Genomic DNA, 19,301 nt, shown 5'->3' with positions numbered 1-19,301 from the left:
GCCTGGGCCTTTGGAATGTCAGGCTCCCGCCACCAGTTGGAGCAGAGCTTGACCCTACCTTCAGCCGTAGACTGCTGCGCTACTGAACCTAAATGAATCAGCCCCACAGGGCCCAAGTCCTATATGGCAAATCCTTGGATTGCGAGTGACTTGTTCTGTGAGTGTTCCGCAAGACGAGCAGGCATTTCGAGTAAGTTTTAACTTGATAAATGAGCGATGTCTTATAATACGAGTAGTACATGTACAAGTAGTACAATGTCACAAGATCACAACTGAGCCAATGGTTCTCTCTTTCTCTCTTGCTGGGGGATTGTACGTGATTGTCTCCCATGCTCAGATGCTAGGTATCAGGCTGCGGTGTTTGGCAGAAATCAGTGATTTTTCATAACGTTGGAAGATGCCCACAATAGGCACTAGTGTATTTTTGGTCACTTCAAAGCACCTATGGACAGTCCTTTGCTTTTCCATACGAGAGTAAGTGTAGGAATGCTTTGTTTCATTCATATCTTCAGGCAGCCTGCAGATATAGACCCTTTCCTCTGCTGCCTTTTTGCAAGTTACATTAAATACAGTATATGATGAGAGTTTATTAATACTATACTGTGGTAAACATCCGTGCGAGTGTGTACAATGGTCCCCACGCAGAAGAAACTTTCATGGAGCCGATAGATAGCAGTGATTGTGTCAGTGATAGTGAAACTCGTCCTACACAGTAACCCTCTTCTCTTTTGTCTCCATCACACCAGCCATGAAGGTTTTCAAAGGTAAGTGCAGGTTAATTTGTTTATTTCTCTTTATATTTTGTATTTTATTTATTATTTTGTATTATACTACAGTATTGTAATCATTTTTATATGAATATTTTTGGGTTGTGGGACAAGTCATCTGAGTTTCCATTATTTCTAATGGGGAAGTTCGCTTTGATATACAAGTGCTTTGGATTACCAGCGTATTTTTGGAGGAAATTATGCTGGCAACCCAAGGTTTTACTGTATCTGCTTAGATGTAACATGATCCTTTCTGCTGTGTCGAGTTTCACTTTAGTACCTTTCCCACCCTGTGATCCTTGTTAAAATGAGGAAATTCCATACCTCTCTTATTCTTCATTTCTTTTTTTTTTAAATTTTGTTACATAAGTTAACCCATTTATTATAGGCTAGCAACGTTTCAAATGGTGGAGTTTCTACTGGTCTTTCAAGTCCTTCAGTCTGATGGCTGACTTTACGGTAACGGCACACGCAGTGTTGTAGGGCCAGGAGCCACGGGCCGCCGTTCTCATGCAGGAACCACAGCCAGATCCCCACAGCTCGTCTTCCATCTTGGTGATGCCACAGAAGGAGCAAGTGTACTCAGTGTGCTGGCTTATTTCAATCTCTCTCGCCATTTTCCTGTGGGAGGCACCATGATGGGTCCCCTATTTACCGAGGCTTCCGACCTTCTAGGTGCATTTAGCCATGTCTCCGCAAACTAGGTCCGAGCCCAGAGAGCTTCTTCTCTGTATTTCACATTAGCCAGAAAATTTCCCCCTTTTGAGGTCTGTTGTAGCGTAGCTGGAAAAGCTCACGCTTCGGGTTCAGACTGGACGAGTGCTTGTCTCAGCGTGCTAACTAGCTGTGTGATTTTGAGTCAGTCACTTCTTTGTACTGCTCAGTCTGCTCACCTATAAAATGGGTCTCTTGGGGCACCTGGGTGGCTCAGTCGGTGAAATGTCCGCCTCTTGATGACGCGGGTCATGAGCTTGAGGTTTGTGAGATCAAGCCCTGCATCAGGCTCTGTGCCGACAGCGTGGAACCTGCTTGGTATTCTGTGTCTCCCTCTCTCTCTGCCCCTCCCCCCCCCCATCTCGGTCTCTCTCTCTCAAAATAAATAAATAAACATTAAAAAAAGGGGTCTATGCATGTCACAGGGATAGGGTTCAATCAGATAATTGATGCAAAAGCAAACCCTGAACCTTAGGTTACTGGGCAAATGTCATTTATTATTTACATTGGAGTGTGGACTTCATACATTTGGTCAGGCAAACCAATGAGAGGCGAAGGACCTTGGCCAAGCATCGGCCTTGGGGGCCAGAGGCAGGGACAATGGAGAAGGCAGGAAGAGTGACATGAAGTAGACTCTGGCAAGCCAGTACCCAGATTTCCATTGCTGGCTGGCTGGCAGGAAGCACAGGAGCCTGAGTGTCTAAGTTGGTAAAGCAGGCAGTGTAGAATGTCATCTGACCTCTAGAGGGAGGAGATGTATTGTTGGGTACTGGATGGTCTCGGTGGTTTTAGCTGAGCCCCTCGTGGCGCTTGCTGCTTAAATTTCACACTTGTCGGTCTGAAAGAAGCACGAGGATTGATATTACTTCTCCTGCTTTTTAATTTTATTTTTTTATTTTTTAAAATTTACATCCAAATTAGTTAGCATATAGTGCAACAATGATTTCAGCAGATTCCTTAGTGCCCCTTACCCATTTAGCCATCCCCCCTCCCACAACCCCTCCAGTAACCCTCAGTTTGTTCTCTATATTTATGAGTCTCTTCTGTTTTGTCCCCCTCCCTGTTTTTATATTATTTTTGTTTCCCTTCCCTTACATTCATCTGTTTTGTCTCTTAAAGCCCTCATATGAGTGAAGTCACATGATGTTTGCCTTTCTATGACTAATTTCACTTAGCATAATACCCTCCAGTTCCATCCATGTAGTTGTGAATGGCAAGATTTCACTCTTTTTGATTGCCGAGTAATACTCCATTGAATATATATACTAAATCTTCTTTATCCATCCATCCATCGATGGACATTTGAGCTCTTTCCATACTTTGGCTATTATTGATAGTTCTGCTTATAAACATGGGGATGCATGGGTCCTTTTGAAACAGCACACCTGTATCCTGTGGATAAATGCCTATTAGTGCAATTGCTGGGTCATAGGGTAGTTCTATTTTTAATTTTTTGAGGAACCTCCATACTGTTTTCCAGCGTGGCTGCGCCAGCTTGCATTCCCACCAGCAGTGCAAAAGAGATCCTCTTTCTCTGCATCCTCGCCAACATCTGTTATTGCCTGAGTTGTTAATAGCCATTCTGACAGGTGTGAGATGGTATCTCATTGTGGTTTTGATTTGTATTTCCCTGATGATGGGTGACGTGGAACATTTTTTCATGTGTTGATTGGCCATCTGGATGTCTTCTTTAGAGAAGTGTCTATTCATGTCTTTTGCCCATTTCTTCACTGGATTATTTTTTTTGGGTGTTGAGTTTGAGAAGTTTTTTATAGATTGTGGATACTAACCCTTTATCTGATATGTCATTTGCAAATATCTTCTCCCATTCTGTTGGTTGCCTTTTAGTTTTGCTGATTGTTTCCTTTGCTGTGCAGAAGCTTTTTATTTTGATGAGGTCCCAGTAGCTCATTTTTGCTTTTGTTTCCCTTGCCCCCGGAGACGTGTTGAGTAAGAAGTTGCTGTGGCCAAGATCTAAGAGGTTTTTGCCTGCTTTCTCCTCGAGGATTTTTTTTTTTTCAACGTTTATTTATTTTTGGGACAGAGAGAGACAGAGCATGAACGGGGGAGGGGCAGAGAGAGAGGGAGACACAGAATCGGAAACAGGCTCCAGGCTCTGAGCCATCAGCCCAGAGCCTGACGCGGGGCTCGAACCCACGGACCGCGAGATCGTGACCTGGCTGAAGTCGGACGCTTAACCGACTGCGCCACCCAGGCGCCCCTCTCCTCGAGGATTTTGATGGCTTCCTGTCTTACATTTAGGTCTTTCATCCATTTTGAGTTTATTTTTGTGTCTGGTGTAAGAAAGTGGTCCAAATTCATTCTTCTGCATGTCACTGTCCAGTTTTCCCAGCACCACTTGCTGAAGAGACTCTCTTTATTCCACTGGATATTCTTTCCTGCTTTGTCAAAGATTAGTTGGCCGTACATTTGTGGGTCTGTTTCTGGGTTCTCTGTTCTGTTCCATTGATCTGAGTGTCTGTTCTTGTGCAAGTACCATACTGTCTTGATGGTTACAGCCTTGTAGTATAGCTTGAAGTCTGGGATTGTGATGCCTCCTGCTTTGGTTTTCTTTTTCAAGATTGCTTTGGCTATTTGGGGGTCTTTTCTGGTTCGATACAAATTTTAGGATTATTTGTTCTAGCTCTGTGAAGAATGCTGGTGTTATTTTGATAGGGATTGCTTTGAATATGTAGATTGCTTTGGGCAGTATCGACATTTTAACAATATTTGTTCTTCCTGTCCAGGAGCATGGAATCTTTTTCCATTTTTTTTGTGTCTTCTTCAATTTCTTTCATAAGCTTTCTATAGTTTTCAGCATATAGATTTTTGACCTCTTTGGTTAGATTTATTCCTAGGTATTTTATGTGTTTTTTTGTGCAACTATAAATGGGATCAGTTACTTGATTTCTCTTTCTGTTGCTTCATTGTTGGTGTATAGGAATGCAACTGATTTCTGTGCATTGATTTTATATCCTGAAACTTTGCTGAATTCATGAATCAATTCTAGCAGTTTTTTGGTGGAATCTTTTGGGTTTTCTATATAGAATATCATGTCATCTGCGAAGAGTGAAAGTTTGACCTCCTCCTGGCTGATTTGGATGCCTTTTATTTCTTTGTGTTGTCTAATTGCAGAGGCTAAGACTTCCAATACAATGTTGAATAACAGTGATGAGAATGGACATCTCTGTCTTGCTCCTGACCTTAGGGGGAAAGCTCTCAGTTTTTTCCCATTGAGGATGATATTAGTGCTGGATCGTTCATATATGGCTTTTATGATCTGAGGTATGCTCCTTCTATCCCTACTTTCTTGAGGGTTTTTATCAAGAAAGGATGCTGTATTTTGTCAAATGCTTTCTCTGCATCTATTGAGAGGATCATCTGGTTCTTGTCTTTTCTTTTATTGATGTGATTAATCACGTTAATTGTTTTGCGGATATTGAACCAACCCTGCATCCCAGGTATAAATCCCACTTGGTCGTGATGAGTAATTTTTTTGATGTATTGTTGGATCTGGTTGGCTAATATCTTGTTGAGTATTTTTGCATCCATGTTCATCAGGGAAATTGGTCTATAGTTCTCCTTTTTAGTGGGGTCTCTGGTTTTGGAATCAAGGTAATGCTGGCTTTATAGAAAGTTTGGAAGTTTTCCTTCCATTTCTATTTTTTAGAACAGCTTCAAGAGAATAGGTATTAACTCTTCCTTAAATGTTTGGTAGAATTCCCCTGGAAAGCCATCTGGCCCTGGACTCTTGTTTTTTGGCAGATTTTTGATTACTAATTCAATTTCCTTACTGGTTATGGGTCTGTTCAAATTTTCTTTTTCTTCTTGTTTCAGTTTTGGTAGTGTATATGTTTCTAGGAATTTGTCCATTTCTTCCAGATTGCCCATTTTATTGGCATATAATTGCTTATAATATTCTCTTATTATTGTTTTTATTTCTGCTGTGTTGGTTGTGATCTCTCCTCTTTCATTCTTGATTTTATTTATTTGGGTCCTTTCCTTTTTCTTTTTGATCAAACTGGCTAGTGGTTTATCAATTTTGTTAATTCTTTCAAAGAACCAGCTTCTGGTTTCATTGATGTGTTCTACTGTTTTTTGGTTTTGATAGCATTAATTTTTGCTCTAATCTTTATTATTTCCTGTCTTCTGCTGGTTTTGGGTTTTATTTGCTGTTCTTTTTCTAGCTCCTTAAGGTGTAAGTTTAGGTTGTGTATCTGAGATCTTTCTTCCTTCTTTAGGAAGGCCTGGATTGCTATATACTTTCCTCTTATGACCGCCTTTGCTGCATCCCAGAGGTTTTGGGTTGTGGTGTTATCATTTTCATTGACTTCCATATACTTTTAAATTTCCTCTTTAACTGCTTGGTTAACCCATTCATTCTTTAGTAGGATGTTCTTCAGTCTTCAAGTATTTGTTACCTTTCCAAATTTTTTTTTGTGGTTGATTTCGTTTCATAGTGTTGTGGTCTGAAAATATGCACGGTATGAATTCGATATTTTTGTACTTACTTAGGGCTGATTTGTGTCCCAGTATATGGTCTATTCTGGAGAACGTTTGATGTGAGCTGGAGAAGAATGTATATTCTGCTGCTTTAGGATGATATGTTCTGAATATATTTATTAAATCCCTCTGGTCCAGTGTGTCATTCAAATCCATTGTTTCCTGGTTGACTTTTTGATTTGATGATCTATCCATTGCTGTGAGTGGGGTGTTGAAGTCTCCTACTATTATGGTATTACTACCGATGACTTTCTTTATGTTTGTGATTACTTGATTTATATATTTGGGTGCTTTCGCATTTGGTGCATAAATGTTTACAATTGTTAGGTCTTCTTGGTGGATAGACCTCTTGATTATGATATAATACCCTTCTGCATCTCTTGATACAGTCTTTATTTTAAAGTCTACATTGTCTGATATAAGTATAGCTACTCTGGCTTTCTTTTGTTGACCATTAGCATGATAGATGGTTCTCCATCCCCTTATTTTCAATCTGAAGGTATCTTTAGGTCTAAAGTGGGTCTCTTGTAAACAGCATATAGATGGGTCTTGTTTTCTTATCCATTCTGTTACACTGTGTCTTTTGATTGGAGCATTGAGTCCATTCACGTTTAGAGTGAGTACTGAAAGATATGAATTTATTGCCATTATGTTGCTTGTAGAGTTGGAGTTTCTGGTGGTGGTCTCTGGTCCTTTCTAATCTTTGTTGCTATATATATATATATATATATATATATATATATATATGTATATATATTCCATCTTTTCTACCCTCAGAGAGTCCCTCTTAAGATTTCTTGCAGGGCTGGTTTAGTGGTCACAAACTCCTTTAATTTTTGTTTGTCTGGGAAACTTTTTATCTTTCCTTCTGTCTTGAATGACAGCCTTGCTGGATAAAGAATTCTTGGCTGCATATTTTTCTGATTCAGCACACTGAATATATCCTGCCACTCCTTTCTGGCCTGCCAAGTTTCTGTGGATAGGTCTGCTGCAAACCTGATCTGTCTTCCCTTGTAGGTTAGGGACTTTTTTCCCTTACTGCTTTCGTGATTCTCTCCTTGCCTGAGTATTTTGTGAATTTGACTATGATATGCCTTGTTGATGGTTGGTTTTTGTTGAATCTAGTGGGGGTCCTCTGTGCTTCCTGGATTTTAATGTCTGTGTCTTTCCCCAGGTTAGGAAAGTTTTCCACTATGATTTGCTCACATGACGCTTCTACCCCTATTTCTCTCTCTTCCTCTTCTGGGACCCCTATGATTCTGATGTTGTTCCTTTTTAATGAGTCACTGATTTCTCTAATTCTTAAATCGTGCTTTTTTGCCTTAATCTCCCTCTTTTTTTTCTGCTTCGTTATTCTCTATAAGTTTGTCCTCTATATCGCTGATTCTCTGTTCTGCCTTATCCATCTTTGCCACCAATGCATCCATCCGTGATTGCAGCTCAGTTATAGCATTTTTGATTTCATTCTATTTTTTACTTCTTTTATCTCTGCAGAAAGGGATTCTAATCTATTTTTGACTCCAGCTAGTATTCTTATTATTGTGATTCTAAATTCTGGTTCAGACATCTTGCTTATATCTGTGTTGGTTAAATCCCTGGCTGTCGTTTCTTCGTGCTCTTTCTTTTGGGGTGAATTCCTTCGTTTTGTCATTTTGAAGGGAGAAAAGGAATTAATGATGTAGAAAAATTAAAATAAAAAAATTAATATTAAAAAAATATTAAAATTAAAAAATTACACACACACACACAAATCTAATAAGTGATGCTAGATCCTAGGTGTGTTTTTGTCTGGGTGTTGAAAGTGGTTTGACAGATTAGAGAAAAAAAGGGGGAGGGGGGAGGAAGAGAAAAAAAATCGTTTGAGAATTTGAAAAAACGAATACACTGATGTAGACTACACTGAGATGATGGGAGTAAAATAGAATTTGAAAAAATATACACAAAAGTAAAAAATATAGTAGAAAACAGTTAAAGAAAAATATTTTTAATAAATTAAAAATAAAAATGAATTTTTCTTTTTCTGCATTCAAGAAAAAGAAAAGAAACGAAAAAGAGAAAAAGATAAAAAAAGGAAATCATTTGAAAATTTGAAAAAGTGGATAGATACACTGTAGTAGACTAAAATAAAATGATGGAAGTAAAATAGAATTTGAAAAAATTTACATAAAAGCAAAAAATGTAGTAAAAAAATTAAAGAAAAATATTTTGAATATAAATTGAAAGTAAAAATGAAGTTTTTCTCTTTCTGCACTCAAGAAAAAGAAAAGAAACAAAAAAGAGAAAAAGAAGAAAAAAAGAAAAAAAAGGAAATCGTTTGGAAATTTGAAAAGGTGAATACACTGAAGTAGACTAAAATACAATGGTGGAAGTAAAATAGAATTTGAAAAAAATTACATAAGAGTAAAAAATATAGTAATAAAAATTAAAATATTTTAAATAAAAATTGAAAATAAAAATGAATTTTTTCTCTTTCTGTATTCAAGAAAAAAGAAGTGTAAAAGAGAAAAAAAAAGAAAGAAAATTGAATAAATGGACCTGCTAACAGATTGAAGTAGGACTGAAATTACTTCGTTTTCCCCTAGAAGTCAGACTATGTAGCTCTTTATAGTCCATAAACTAAGCCGGCGGTGAGACTTGTGTTCTTGAAGAGCGAGGTTGGCCCAGTTGGGCGGGGCTCGGTGTAACGGCTCCGTTCTCCACTAGATGGCGCTGCTAGCCTACTGGGGTGGATTGTTGCGGTGCTTGTAGGTGCGTATGCGCGTGCGCGGGAGCGGTGAAAATGCACCACCCAGCTACCCAGCCTGTTCTCCCCTACCAGCAATCGCGCACCCATACTCCGTCTTCAGCTCTTGTCCTCTCCCCACTTCTTCACTCTCCGTGACCAGGCCCCAGGCAGCACCTCTCTCCCGAGTTTTGTCTCAGATGCGGCCGTTTTCCCCAGTCCCTTCCTTCCGAAGGACTGCGGCTTTGACCCGTTCCGCCCCTCTGCGGGAGGGTCTCACCGAGCAATGGCCGAATGAGCAATGGCCGAATGTCGGCTGCACCCAGGAACACCTTGCTGGGCCCTGCTGCTGCCGGTGCCCCGAGACTGTGGCCAGGTGCCAGCCCGACCCAGAAAAAGTTCGCGAGATAGCGTAGCAGCAGCATTTCAGGGATTATGGAAAATCACAACACACATCTGGCACCAGGCTTCACCCTTAATGACCTTGTTCCAGCACCAGCGAATATGGTTGTTTTCTGGGGTTTGCTGGGACCAGGTGGCTTCAACAGTCTCCACCAAATGTCCTTCCAGCAGTGGAACCGCTTTTCCCCGTGTGACCCGAGATCCTCCCGGACGCCACTCTGTTCCTGGGGATTCGCCCTTCCCACCAGAGCACCGCCAGGTACGAGCTGCGGAGTTGCAGCCTCTGCGCTCCCCTTGTTTACAGTCTTAATGGAATTTAAACCCTCTCCTTTCTCCTTTCTCCTTTCTCCCTTTTTGGTGTAGCCCTTGCGGCTGTTTCCAACTTTCCACTTTCTTTCCAGCTGCTTTTGGGGAGGGGTGCTTTTCCCGTATTCTCGGCCCCCGCGCCCAGTCTCCATCCTCTCTCTGCTCGCAAAACCACCTCCCTTCCTGATCCTTCTCACTCCCCAAGTTCACTTCTCTGCGCCGCGTACCTGCTGAATTCTGTGCTTCAGGTTGTGCAGATTGTTGTGTTAATCCTCCAATCAGTTTTCTAGGTGTGTAGGATGGTTTAGTGTTGGTCTGGCTGTATTTCGTGGACGCGAGACGCACAAAAAACTTCCATGCTCTTCTGCCATCTTGGCTCCTCCTCTTCTCCTGCTTTTTAATTTTAATTAAGAAAAAAATTTTTTTAACGTTTATTTATTTTTGAGACAGAGAGAGAGCATGAACGGGGGAGGGTCAGAGAGAGAGGGAGACACAGAATCCAAAGCAGGCTCCAGGCTCTGAGCTGTCAGCCCAAAGTCCGACACGGGGCTCAAACTCATGGACCTCGAAATCATGACCTGAGCCTAAGTCGGACACTTAACTGACTGAGCCACCCAGGCGCCCCTAATTTTAATTTTAATTTTTTAATGTTTATTTATTTTTGAGAGAGAGAGAGAGAGAGAGACGGGAAGAAGGGGCAGAGAAAGAGGGGGACAGAAGATCTGAAGCAGGGCTCTGTGCTGACAGCAGAGAGCCTGACGCGAGGCTTGAACTCGTGAACTGTGAGATCATGACCTGGGCCAAAGTTGGACGCTTAGCCGACCGAGCCACCCAGGTGCCCCTCTCCAGCTGTTTTTAAAAAGCATCTTCTAGGGGTGCCTGGCTGGCTCAGAATCTTGCTTTGGATTCTCTCTGCCCCTCCCCCACTCATGCTCTGTCTCTTTCAGAAAATAAATATTAAATTTTTTTTTTTTAATTAAAGAGCACCTTCTTCAACATCACCACCACATCATGGGCATCACCATCCTGCTCATTGCCCGCCAGTCCAGCAATCTTGCTATCTCCTTGCTCTCTTAGGAGTGAAAACACTGTCTCTCAAAATCATAAGTTACAACGAAAAATGCAATTTTTGAGCAGTCCGGAGACTTATGTCTGCCAACGAGGGCATCGTTTCTCTGAAGTAAAATCACGTGGGATGTCAGGTCTTGAGCCGTGAGTCGGCTGGCTCACCAGTGTCCGCCAGAAGGACAGGCTGGCTTGGAACGGCTGTGTGGGCCTGGCTGCAAAGGGGCTTCCATGGCTGCGTTTGATTTCTGCAGAAGGGGAGCTCCCAGGCCGTGGGGAGGGTCCAGGTGGAGAAGGGATCTGTTTGTTTCCAAAAGGAGGAAAAGAAAAAGGAATAGAAAGGCTGAACATTCAACAAATCCATTTTATTGATACCAATGTTACCAGTTTCTCTGGGAAGTTCTAATGTAGGCAATCCCAAAGTGATAAGAAAGCATAATCTGCACATTTGGTGGTTTTGTTTGTTTGTTTGTTTTGTTTTTTGGACTGGGGGAAGGCAGAGGGCATCACAGCTTTCTTGTAGAGGAAGGGGTCGACCCTGGAGTCAGCAGGCTCAGCCTCAGCCTCCTCACCGGGTGGCTTCACTCCCACTTCTGCTTCGCAGATGCACAGGGGACCCAGTTAGGCCACAGCCACGGGGTCCGGGCGCAGGCTTCTTTCCCTGAACCATCTGGCCATCTGCCTGGGCTCCCCCAAGCTGGAGAGGAAGAGCCTGGGGAGTCAGAAGCAGCTCGAGAGAGAGTCCTGAAAAATTAGGAATTTTACTTTTCCCTGTATATGCATATTTGGGCATTTGCACAAAAATAATTAGCATGTATTACCTTTGTAATTTTAAGAGTAATATTAAGAAGAATAAAAACCCAGGAGATTTGGCTGATTCTCTTACTGAACCAACATTCCCTGGGCACACGCTATATACCAGGCTCTGTGCTGGCTCCCGCCGCTGCAACATGGAGACCCTGGCCTTGCCCTTGAGTGGCTAGAGGAGGACACAGACGGACAAGTACCTAAGTGAGTTAAGAGGTGCAGAGGCTGGGGTACGGGAGGAAGCAGACCAAGGAGCGTGAGGGTAGCTTGGTGTGTGGGAGCCTGGGAAGGCTTCATCAGGTTGTAGTGCTCGAGCTGAATCTAGAAATAAGAGTAAGTTGTCCCCAGACAGACAAGGTAGGAAAGGGCATTCCAGACAAATAGCACAGCCTGTGCAGAGGCTCGGAGGTGTCAACGACGGGGTCACCTCCCCAGCCCTTAAGTGTTCAGTGTGGTTAGAGTATTCTTGGAGAGAGGGACGGGACAGCTGGCTGTAGAAGTGGGTGGAGGTCAGATCGTGGAGAGACTATGTGTCATACTAGGAAGTTAGGACATCATTTATTTATTCAACAAACAGTGATGGAGCACTTCCTACGTGCTCTCACCGCTGTGGGCATTGATGATACATATCCATTGACACTCCATTGTTGCCCTTATGGTCTTACATTCTAATGGTGGGAGGGAGAGACAATGAGGGAAACAAATGAGCAAGATAATGACATGACTTATAAAAAAAATGTGAAGTAGGTTAAGGAGCTAGAGAGGAAGGAAGGAACAGGGAAGAAGTGGCTATTTTAGGTTAGGCAGGGCCTTCCAGAAGAGATCTGAATGAGGTGAGAGGGGAGGCCAGGTGAATATCTGGGATAGATTCACTCCTGATGGAGGAAGCAGCATCTGCAAAGGTCCTGTGGTGTATGCAGGGGAGCAGGCAGGGGGCAGGCAGAGGTGGTTGAGGGCCAGATCACAGGGTCTCGGGGGATATTGCAAGGCCTATGGGATTTATCCTGATATGGGACACCACTAGAGGACATTAAGCAGAGGAAGAACATGATCTGATTTCTGTTATAGAAGAATCACGCCTGCTGCTGTGTTAGGAACAAAGTGTAGGGGAGAAAGAAAGGGCAGAGTGAGGCAGACCCCTGAGGAGACCCTTGCAACAGTCCAGCGCGAGGTGACTCCGGATGGGGCAGGGGTGGCTGCCGTGGAGGGGCGAGAGGTGGTCAGATTCCACACGCCACACCCCCCAGGCCAGTGGTTCTCAAAGTGGGGTTGCTGGGACATCACCTGGGAACTTGTTAGCAACAGTCTCAGGCTCACCCCAGACCTGCTGAGTCACAGATTCAAGGGGTGGACCCAGCAATCCGTGGTGTGTATACCCTTCAGGTGACTCTGGGGCAAGCAGACGGTCACTGCCCACGCACGATGAGAGGGGTCCTGAGGAGTCTGGGGCCAGAACCTAGACTGGGTGATTTATCTGCTGACAAAGTGGGTCTGGGGGCACCGGGGAGGAGGAGCGGGGTGACAAGGATGCCATGAGGGCCAGGGAGACCGGGTTGGACACAGGAGGAGAAAAGCAATAAAGTATAAAGCAGCTAATACTTGCTGGGTGTCACTTACGTGCTGGGCCCTGTGCTGTTTCAGGTGGCTTGTCCTGTTTAACCTTGCGGTGACCCTCAAGGCTGCGCCTTCTTATTATCCCCAGTGAGGGGTGAGGGGACGGAGGTTTACTGAAGTTAGAAGCACGACAGGCACACATTGTGAATATGATTAACGCCATGGAATTGCATGCTTGAAAGTGGCTAAAAAAGGCAAATTTTATGTCCTATAGGTTATCGCAATTTAAAATCTTTCTTTTTTTAAAAATGTTTTTTAAATTTTTTTCAAGGTTTATTTATTTGAGGGAGAGAGAGACATAGTGCAAGAGGGGGAGGGGCAGAGAGAGAGGGAGACACAGAATCCAAAGCAGGCTCCAGGCTCTGAGCTGTCAGCACAGACCCCAACTCAGGGCTCGAACTCACAGACCGCGAGATCATGGCCTGAGCCGAAGTCAGATGCTTATCTGACTGAGCCACCCAGGCACCCCTAAAATATTTCTTAAAAGAAAAAACCAGCACCACAAACCCAAAGCACAATTTCACCTGTGAGATTGCCAGAGTTCAAAGGCAAGGGGAGCGAGAGCCCAGGCCTGAGTGCTCCAGCACGTGTGTGTGTGTGTGTGTGTGTGTGTGTGTGTGTGTGTGTGTGTGTGTGGCAGGGGGTAGGGGCGGGTAGACAGCTGGCGGGAGGTCGCAGGGCAGGTCATCCAAAGGGTGTTCATGTCAATGTATTAATTTTTGTCATTTTATGAATATGCACCACAGTCTGCGTTCCCAGATCAGAAACTTTTGCCTTGTCTTTCTTGCTTTCCTTTCATTGATCCGCTGTACTCAGTCTGGATTATACTTTTGAAATATTTCCTGGGTTTCATGCCCCACTTCTCATCCACAGTGCCACCATGTGGCTGCTGTAGACCAGAACTGTCAGCAGTCTCTGCACCGGCCTCCCAGGCTCCCTCCCAGCTCTTCTCCAGACCATTTTTATTGTCTTAAAATCCTGCGGTCACAGTGGACCTCTTTTTCTCAGAGGCTTAGAGCTCAACTTAGTTCCCCAAGCCTAATGATTCTCACGTCCTAGAGACGTCAGAGTAACTCTTCTAACCAACAGGCTCGTCCTGCTTTTCTGGTCCTGCTTTTCTCTCTCTCTCTCTTTTTAATGTTTATTTATTTTGAAGAGAGAGAGCGAGAGCACATGCGTGCACGCATGAGTGGGGGAGGGGCAGAGAGAGAGGGAGACACAGAATCCGAAGCAGGCTCCAGGCCCCAAGCTGTCAGCACAGAGCCTGACGGGGGGCTCAAACTCCAACTGTGAGATCATGACCTGAGCCGAAGTCAGATGATGAACTGACTGAGCCACCCAGGCATCCCATGCTGTCTCTTTTTTTTTAATGTTTATTTAATTTTGAGAAAAAGAGCGCCAGCAGGGGAGGGGCAGAGGGAGAGGGAGACAGAGGATATGAAGCAAGCTCTGTGCTGACAGCAGCGAGCCCGAAGTGGGGCTTGAACTCACGAACCGTGAGATCATGATCCAAGTTGAAGTTGGACTCTCAACTGACTGAGCCACCCAGGAGCCCCTGGTCCCACTCTTCTCAAACCCTCAGACGTCTCCTCTTCTCAGAGGAAAACACAAAGCAGTAAGTGACCAGCCCCTGAGTGATTCTGCACCCCACCCCGCCCTATGCCAACCACTTTTGCACACATTTACCTGCTCTTCTATCACTATATTCATTCTGCTCCAGCCTCACCAGCCTCTGTGTGGCGCTTGGAACTTGCCAGGAACATTCTCCCTCCAGGCCTCTGTCCTGGCTGTGCCCTCTGCCTGAAACATTCTTGCTCAGGTTATCAGATGGCTCCCTCCGTCTCCTTAGGCTGTTGGCTCAATTTGCTGCCCCCTTCAAACTGCAGCTCCTTCCCCAGGCACCTGGGCTCCCTTACTTTGTCTCCGCAAGGCACCCATCGCCTTTGCACATGCTATTTTGAGTCCAAGCGTGACTCCCGTCTCCAGTGACGACAAGGACTTCTGATGTTTTGTTCACAGATGTATCCTAAACTGATGGGACATAGTAGGAGCTTGAGAAACTTCTGAAGAATGAATGAGTGAATGGATGAATGAATGAATGAATGGCTATTTTCCCAATCTCCCAAGGAAAACCTAGGGTTCATCATTTCCTTCCTCCTTCTGTGGTCATTTGATTCTCGGGGAATATTAAAGCAGGCTCAAGTGGAGGGATGCCTGGGTGGCTCAGTTGGTAAAACATCCAACTCTTGATATCAGCTCAGGTCATGATCTCACAATTTGTGAGACTGAGCCCCGTGTTAGGCTCTGTGCTAACAGTGTGGAGCCTGCTTGGGATTCCCTCTCTCTCTCTCTCTCTCTCTCTCTCTGACCCTCCCCTACTCTGTTTCTCTCTCTCTCTCTCTCTTTCTCAAAATAAATAAATAAACATAAACAAAAAAAGGCAGTCTCAAGTGGAGACCACAGACTCAGCTTCCACCTGACCTTGGGTGGGGACGATGGCCAATGCCTCTTCTCCAATCCTGGCTCTTCGGCCCAGGGCCCTCAGCCTCACTCTGTTTCTGGCCCTTCGAAGGGGCTGAGCAGAGGAGAAAGGGGGCTACGGCAGAGTGGGGAGGGAGTGCCCAGGGAGGGGTTCGGAATTGGTTTATATTTCTCGGTAGGGATAAGGCAAAAAGACCAAGTCTGCTTCACTAGGGTGATTTTTAATTGAAAGAAGGATGCTTTGTGGGGCATGTGGGTGTCTCAGTTGGTTCAGCTTCTTACTCTTGGTTTCGACTCAGGTCATGATCTCATGGTTGTGGGATCGAGCCCCACGTTGGGCTCTGTGCTGACAGTGCAGAGCCTGCTTGGGATTCTCTCTCTCTCTCTCTCTCTCTGTCCCTCCCTTGCTAAGACATGCACACTCTCTCTCAAAATAAATAAATAAACTTAAAGAAAGATGCTTTTTAATCTCTCCCAACTCAGCCTAGCAAGGACACAACAAGAAGAGTAGAAACGAAACTTCTCATTTTGATGGCCTATTTTGTACAGCACGGCTTTCCCATCGCCTTCTCTACCCGGGGATTTGAACTCCCACATCACTGTTCACCTGCGTATTGCCAGCAGCTGTTTGGCTCCTTTCCTGGGGAGGAAGTTGGCGCCCCGAGCGCTGGGCTGCCCTGGCCGCTCTTCCCATGGTCTGGGCCTCGCCACCGTGCGAATGTGGGTGACCTCGTTTCCAGCTGGCTTCTCTACCCCTGTATTCACAGAGTGTCATTTCAGAGGTTATAACACAAAGCCCCCGATGCTTTGAGTGGAAATCCTAGGGGCTCTGAAAACTGAAAGTTGTTGATTGATTTGGGTCACTAATTTGGCACCAAATGTGGCCTGAATTTGATGTCAAAACCTCGCCTGAACAGAGGCTCTTCATAATTCTTACTTAGTCCACTGACCATGAAGATTAGTATGTTTGACTGTTGACATACTAATGTGTTTAAGTGCAGTGAGCAATGTTCAAATGTTTAATTGCTGTGTGCTATCCCAGATCCCCTGGGGCTGTCACAGACCAGGCCGTACCTGCATGGCATGAACTTTCTAAAATCAGTCCCTTCTGGATTTTCACCCACAGCTGGCCACACAGATGTAGGTCTGTGTGTCCTATGGAGGGGAGGCAAGAATGACGCCTCTCGAAGTCAGGCACCTGGCTTCAGCTGGCACATACTGGCTGAGTGGTCTTGGCAAGCCCTGTGAGCTCCTCACCCTCTGTTTCTTCTGTCAAACGGCAGCCATGACATTGAACTGGGACAAGGGCTGCCCCTGGCTATCTCGCTACCTGCATCTCTTATCACCCCCTCACAGGCCCCTTTTCTTGGACTGCTTCTCCCCCAGATGTCTCCATGCCTGGCTCCTACCCCGTATGCAGAGGTCAAGTCACCTCCCTGATCCTGTGGGTGAGCAGCAGTCTCCCTCCCACGCCTCCTGCCTCAGTCCCCGCTGCTCCCACGCTCCCGCTTGCTTTTCTACCTGCAATGATGTTGTGTGATTGTTTCCTTGTAAATCGCCGGTCTCCCCCACGAGAAGGTGAGTTCCCAGGAGGCAGGGCGTCACTGCCGGGTTCCCTGCTGCCTGGCCAGCACGTGCTCGGTGTGGGAGCACGGTGGGGGGTGCAGCACCTTCCCAAAGGCCAGATGGATGGACTCAATCCCCTTCCAGAGCTCCCAGAGTTCTGCTTGTCTTCCCGGAATGCCATCTGGAGTGAGTGAGTTCTCATTCTACCTCTAGAAGGGGTTGGGGGGCCAGAGACCTATATGTGTGGCAGTGGGGGGTTCTGATGTAGGAAACAAAGGACCAGTTTGGTTTTCTAGCCAGGACCCGAGGCCAGGCTGATTAGATATTTCCTTCAATGCCTGTTTAATGTGGATTTGGGGAAATAACTTGGAGGGTCATTGCTTTCTGCTCCAAAGTGAAATTCTCGAAACCCTGGGGGTTTGGTCTTTGCTTTTGGCAAAGGCAGGCGACAACCTCCCCAAACCTCCTGCGGGTGTAGATCCGCTGAGGGCTCAGAGGGGAGCCAGGCCTTCTGGGTGTGACAATTACTGGAAAAGCCTTGCTTCTGCACGGGTGTCCTCAGGCTTCCTGGAACCGGGCACTTCCAGAGTTCCCTGGTGAGGAAGATGATGTTTTCCTTACTCCTTTTGTAGTGCTTGAAGCCTCTCCAGTGATTACACAGAAATAAGTCAAGTGTTCTTGGAGGCAGACTGCGTACCAAATGATGCTTAAAACAAATCGAAGGGAACACTGGATTTAACAAGGGTGCGTTCTCCAGGAGTCCAGGGCGGGCTGGGGAGGGTCGGGAGTGCAGGGGTTAAAGTAGATTGGAAGTGTTTAGGGACAAGTGAGGCAAGTTAGTTAATTAAAGGGTGATGTAAATATTCAGCCCAAGGGCCCCAGAATGAGATTCATGAAATATTAGAGACCTTGAAAAGGTATGCTAGAGTCCAGCGAGTAGAATAGCAAGTAATATAATGAGCACCCATGTACCTGCTACCCAGGTTTATAAAATTTTAACATTTGCCTGCTTTTCTTCAGATTGTTAAAAAAGAAAGCGATACAGACACAATTGGAGTCCCCTATGTACTCTTCCCTGATTTTTTTTTCCTTTTCCCCTCCCTCTGAGTTTAGTTATTATTCCCAGGCATGTTTTTATATTATCAATATAGAAAATTATCTCCATAAGTAATCATACTATTGTATATGTTGTTCAAGTTTACATATCATAAAGTTCTTATTCTATAATAATCTATAATATGTATATGTATGTATATATATAGATATACCTTGTGAACCGTTACACCAGCACATACAGCCTAGAGCAACTCACCATTTTTTGTTGTTCATTACCATGCTTTGGAGATTTGCCCAGTGTCGATATGCAGGGCGGTAGTTTGGTCACGTCGGGTGCATAGAACATCCCATCGTGTGGTACAGGGCAAGTTATTTATGCCTTCTTCTGTCGATGGGCTTTTAGTCTGTTTGCAAGTCTCTGCTGTTACAAACAATGTTTTAATTAACATTTTTATACAGCGTCCTCGTGTTCTTGCTAGAGTGTCTCTAGAGTATATATCTCGGAGTGGAATTCTAGTCCAAGTGCTCTGCAAACATCCAGCCTTATTTAGTATTGCCGGATTGGTCTCCAGGTGGAAAATACCATCTTAACCTCTCAGCAGAGTGAAAGAGTTCCTGTGTTCTGCATCCACACTGCCTCCTTAGTGCTGACAAAATATTTCATCCCCATGAGGCGAGGGTTCCAGGCCTGGGTACCGCCGACAGGGGCTGACAGCTGAGGACAGGCTGCTGGCAATGCTCCCAGAAGCTGAAGAGGTTCCTTCGGTTCTCAAGGGGAAGCAGAGGCACAGGATTCCCTCCCCACTCTCCCCTCCCCCCGCCCCACCTTCTTCACTGAACCTGTGCCAGGCAGGCTGGTGTCTATGGATTGCATCACCTGGGCTCCTTTGTCATTTGCCTTCCTGTTTTGGCTTTGACCTGAGACAGGCGCAGACAGGAGGCAAGTGGATGAAAGGAGAAAGAGGTGGGGTGTTTATTCCTAGCCACACCCCTCCTGGCAGAGGAGGGGTCCTCTCTGACCTGAGTTCCTACTGGGCCAGCTGCAGCAGCCTGGGGTTCCAGGGACACCATTGTCTCCTCTCGCCCCTCCAGGCCTGGGCTGGTGTGTGTGTGTGGGGGGGGTGATGGCTCCTCTCTGGGGCTTCACCAGCCTCCTCTGCTCCCTGAACTCACCCACTTGTTGTAGATACTAGCTACAGTCCCTTTAGTAAAGTAAACACTTGGGGCATGCCCTGTCTCTCCTTCCCTGAGTGATATGCTTCTTGAGGTTTTAAAAAGAATTCTAGTATTTACGAATA

At 45.1% G+C, this 19,301-nt stretch overlaps 1 pseudogene across 1 annotated transcript; it reads right to left on the bottom strand.

Moving 5' to 3' along the window:
* Positions 1 to 544: 544 nt before the first annotated feature.
* Positions 545 to 18,764, bottom strand: LOC112858435 (large ribosomal subunit protein eL43 pseudogene; annotated as a pseudogene). Its single transcript, XR_015250543.1, has 6 exons — positions 18,260 to 18,764; positions 17,476 to 17,540; positions 16,903 to 17,128; positions 10,527 to 13,013; positions 9,642 to 9,807; positions 545 to 2,319 (listed from the first exon to the last, which is right to left on the bottom strand). The product of XR_015250543.1 is annotated as a large ribosomal subunit protein eL43 pseudogene (transcript).
* Between the last annotated feature and the right edge of the window lie 537 nt (positions 18,765 to 19,301).

The sequence above is a fragment of the Puma concolor genome, chromosome B1, assembly GCF_028749965.1.
Source record: "Puma concolor isolate L17-30 chromosome B1, mPumCon1.1.hap2, whole genome shotgun sequence".
NCBI classification, from domain to species: domain Eukaryota; kingdom Metazoa; phylum Chordata; class Mammalia; order Carnivora; family Felidae; genus Puma; species Puma concolor.
The sequence above is the reverse complement of the archived record's forward strand: the minus strand, read 5'-3'. Positions and strand labels throughout refer to the sequence as shown.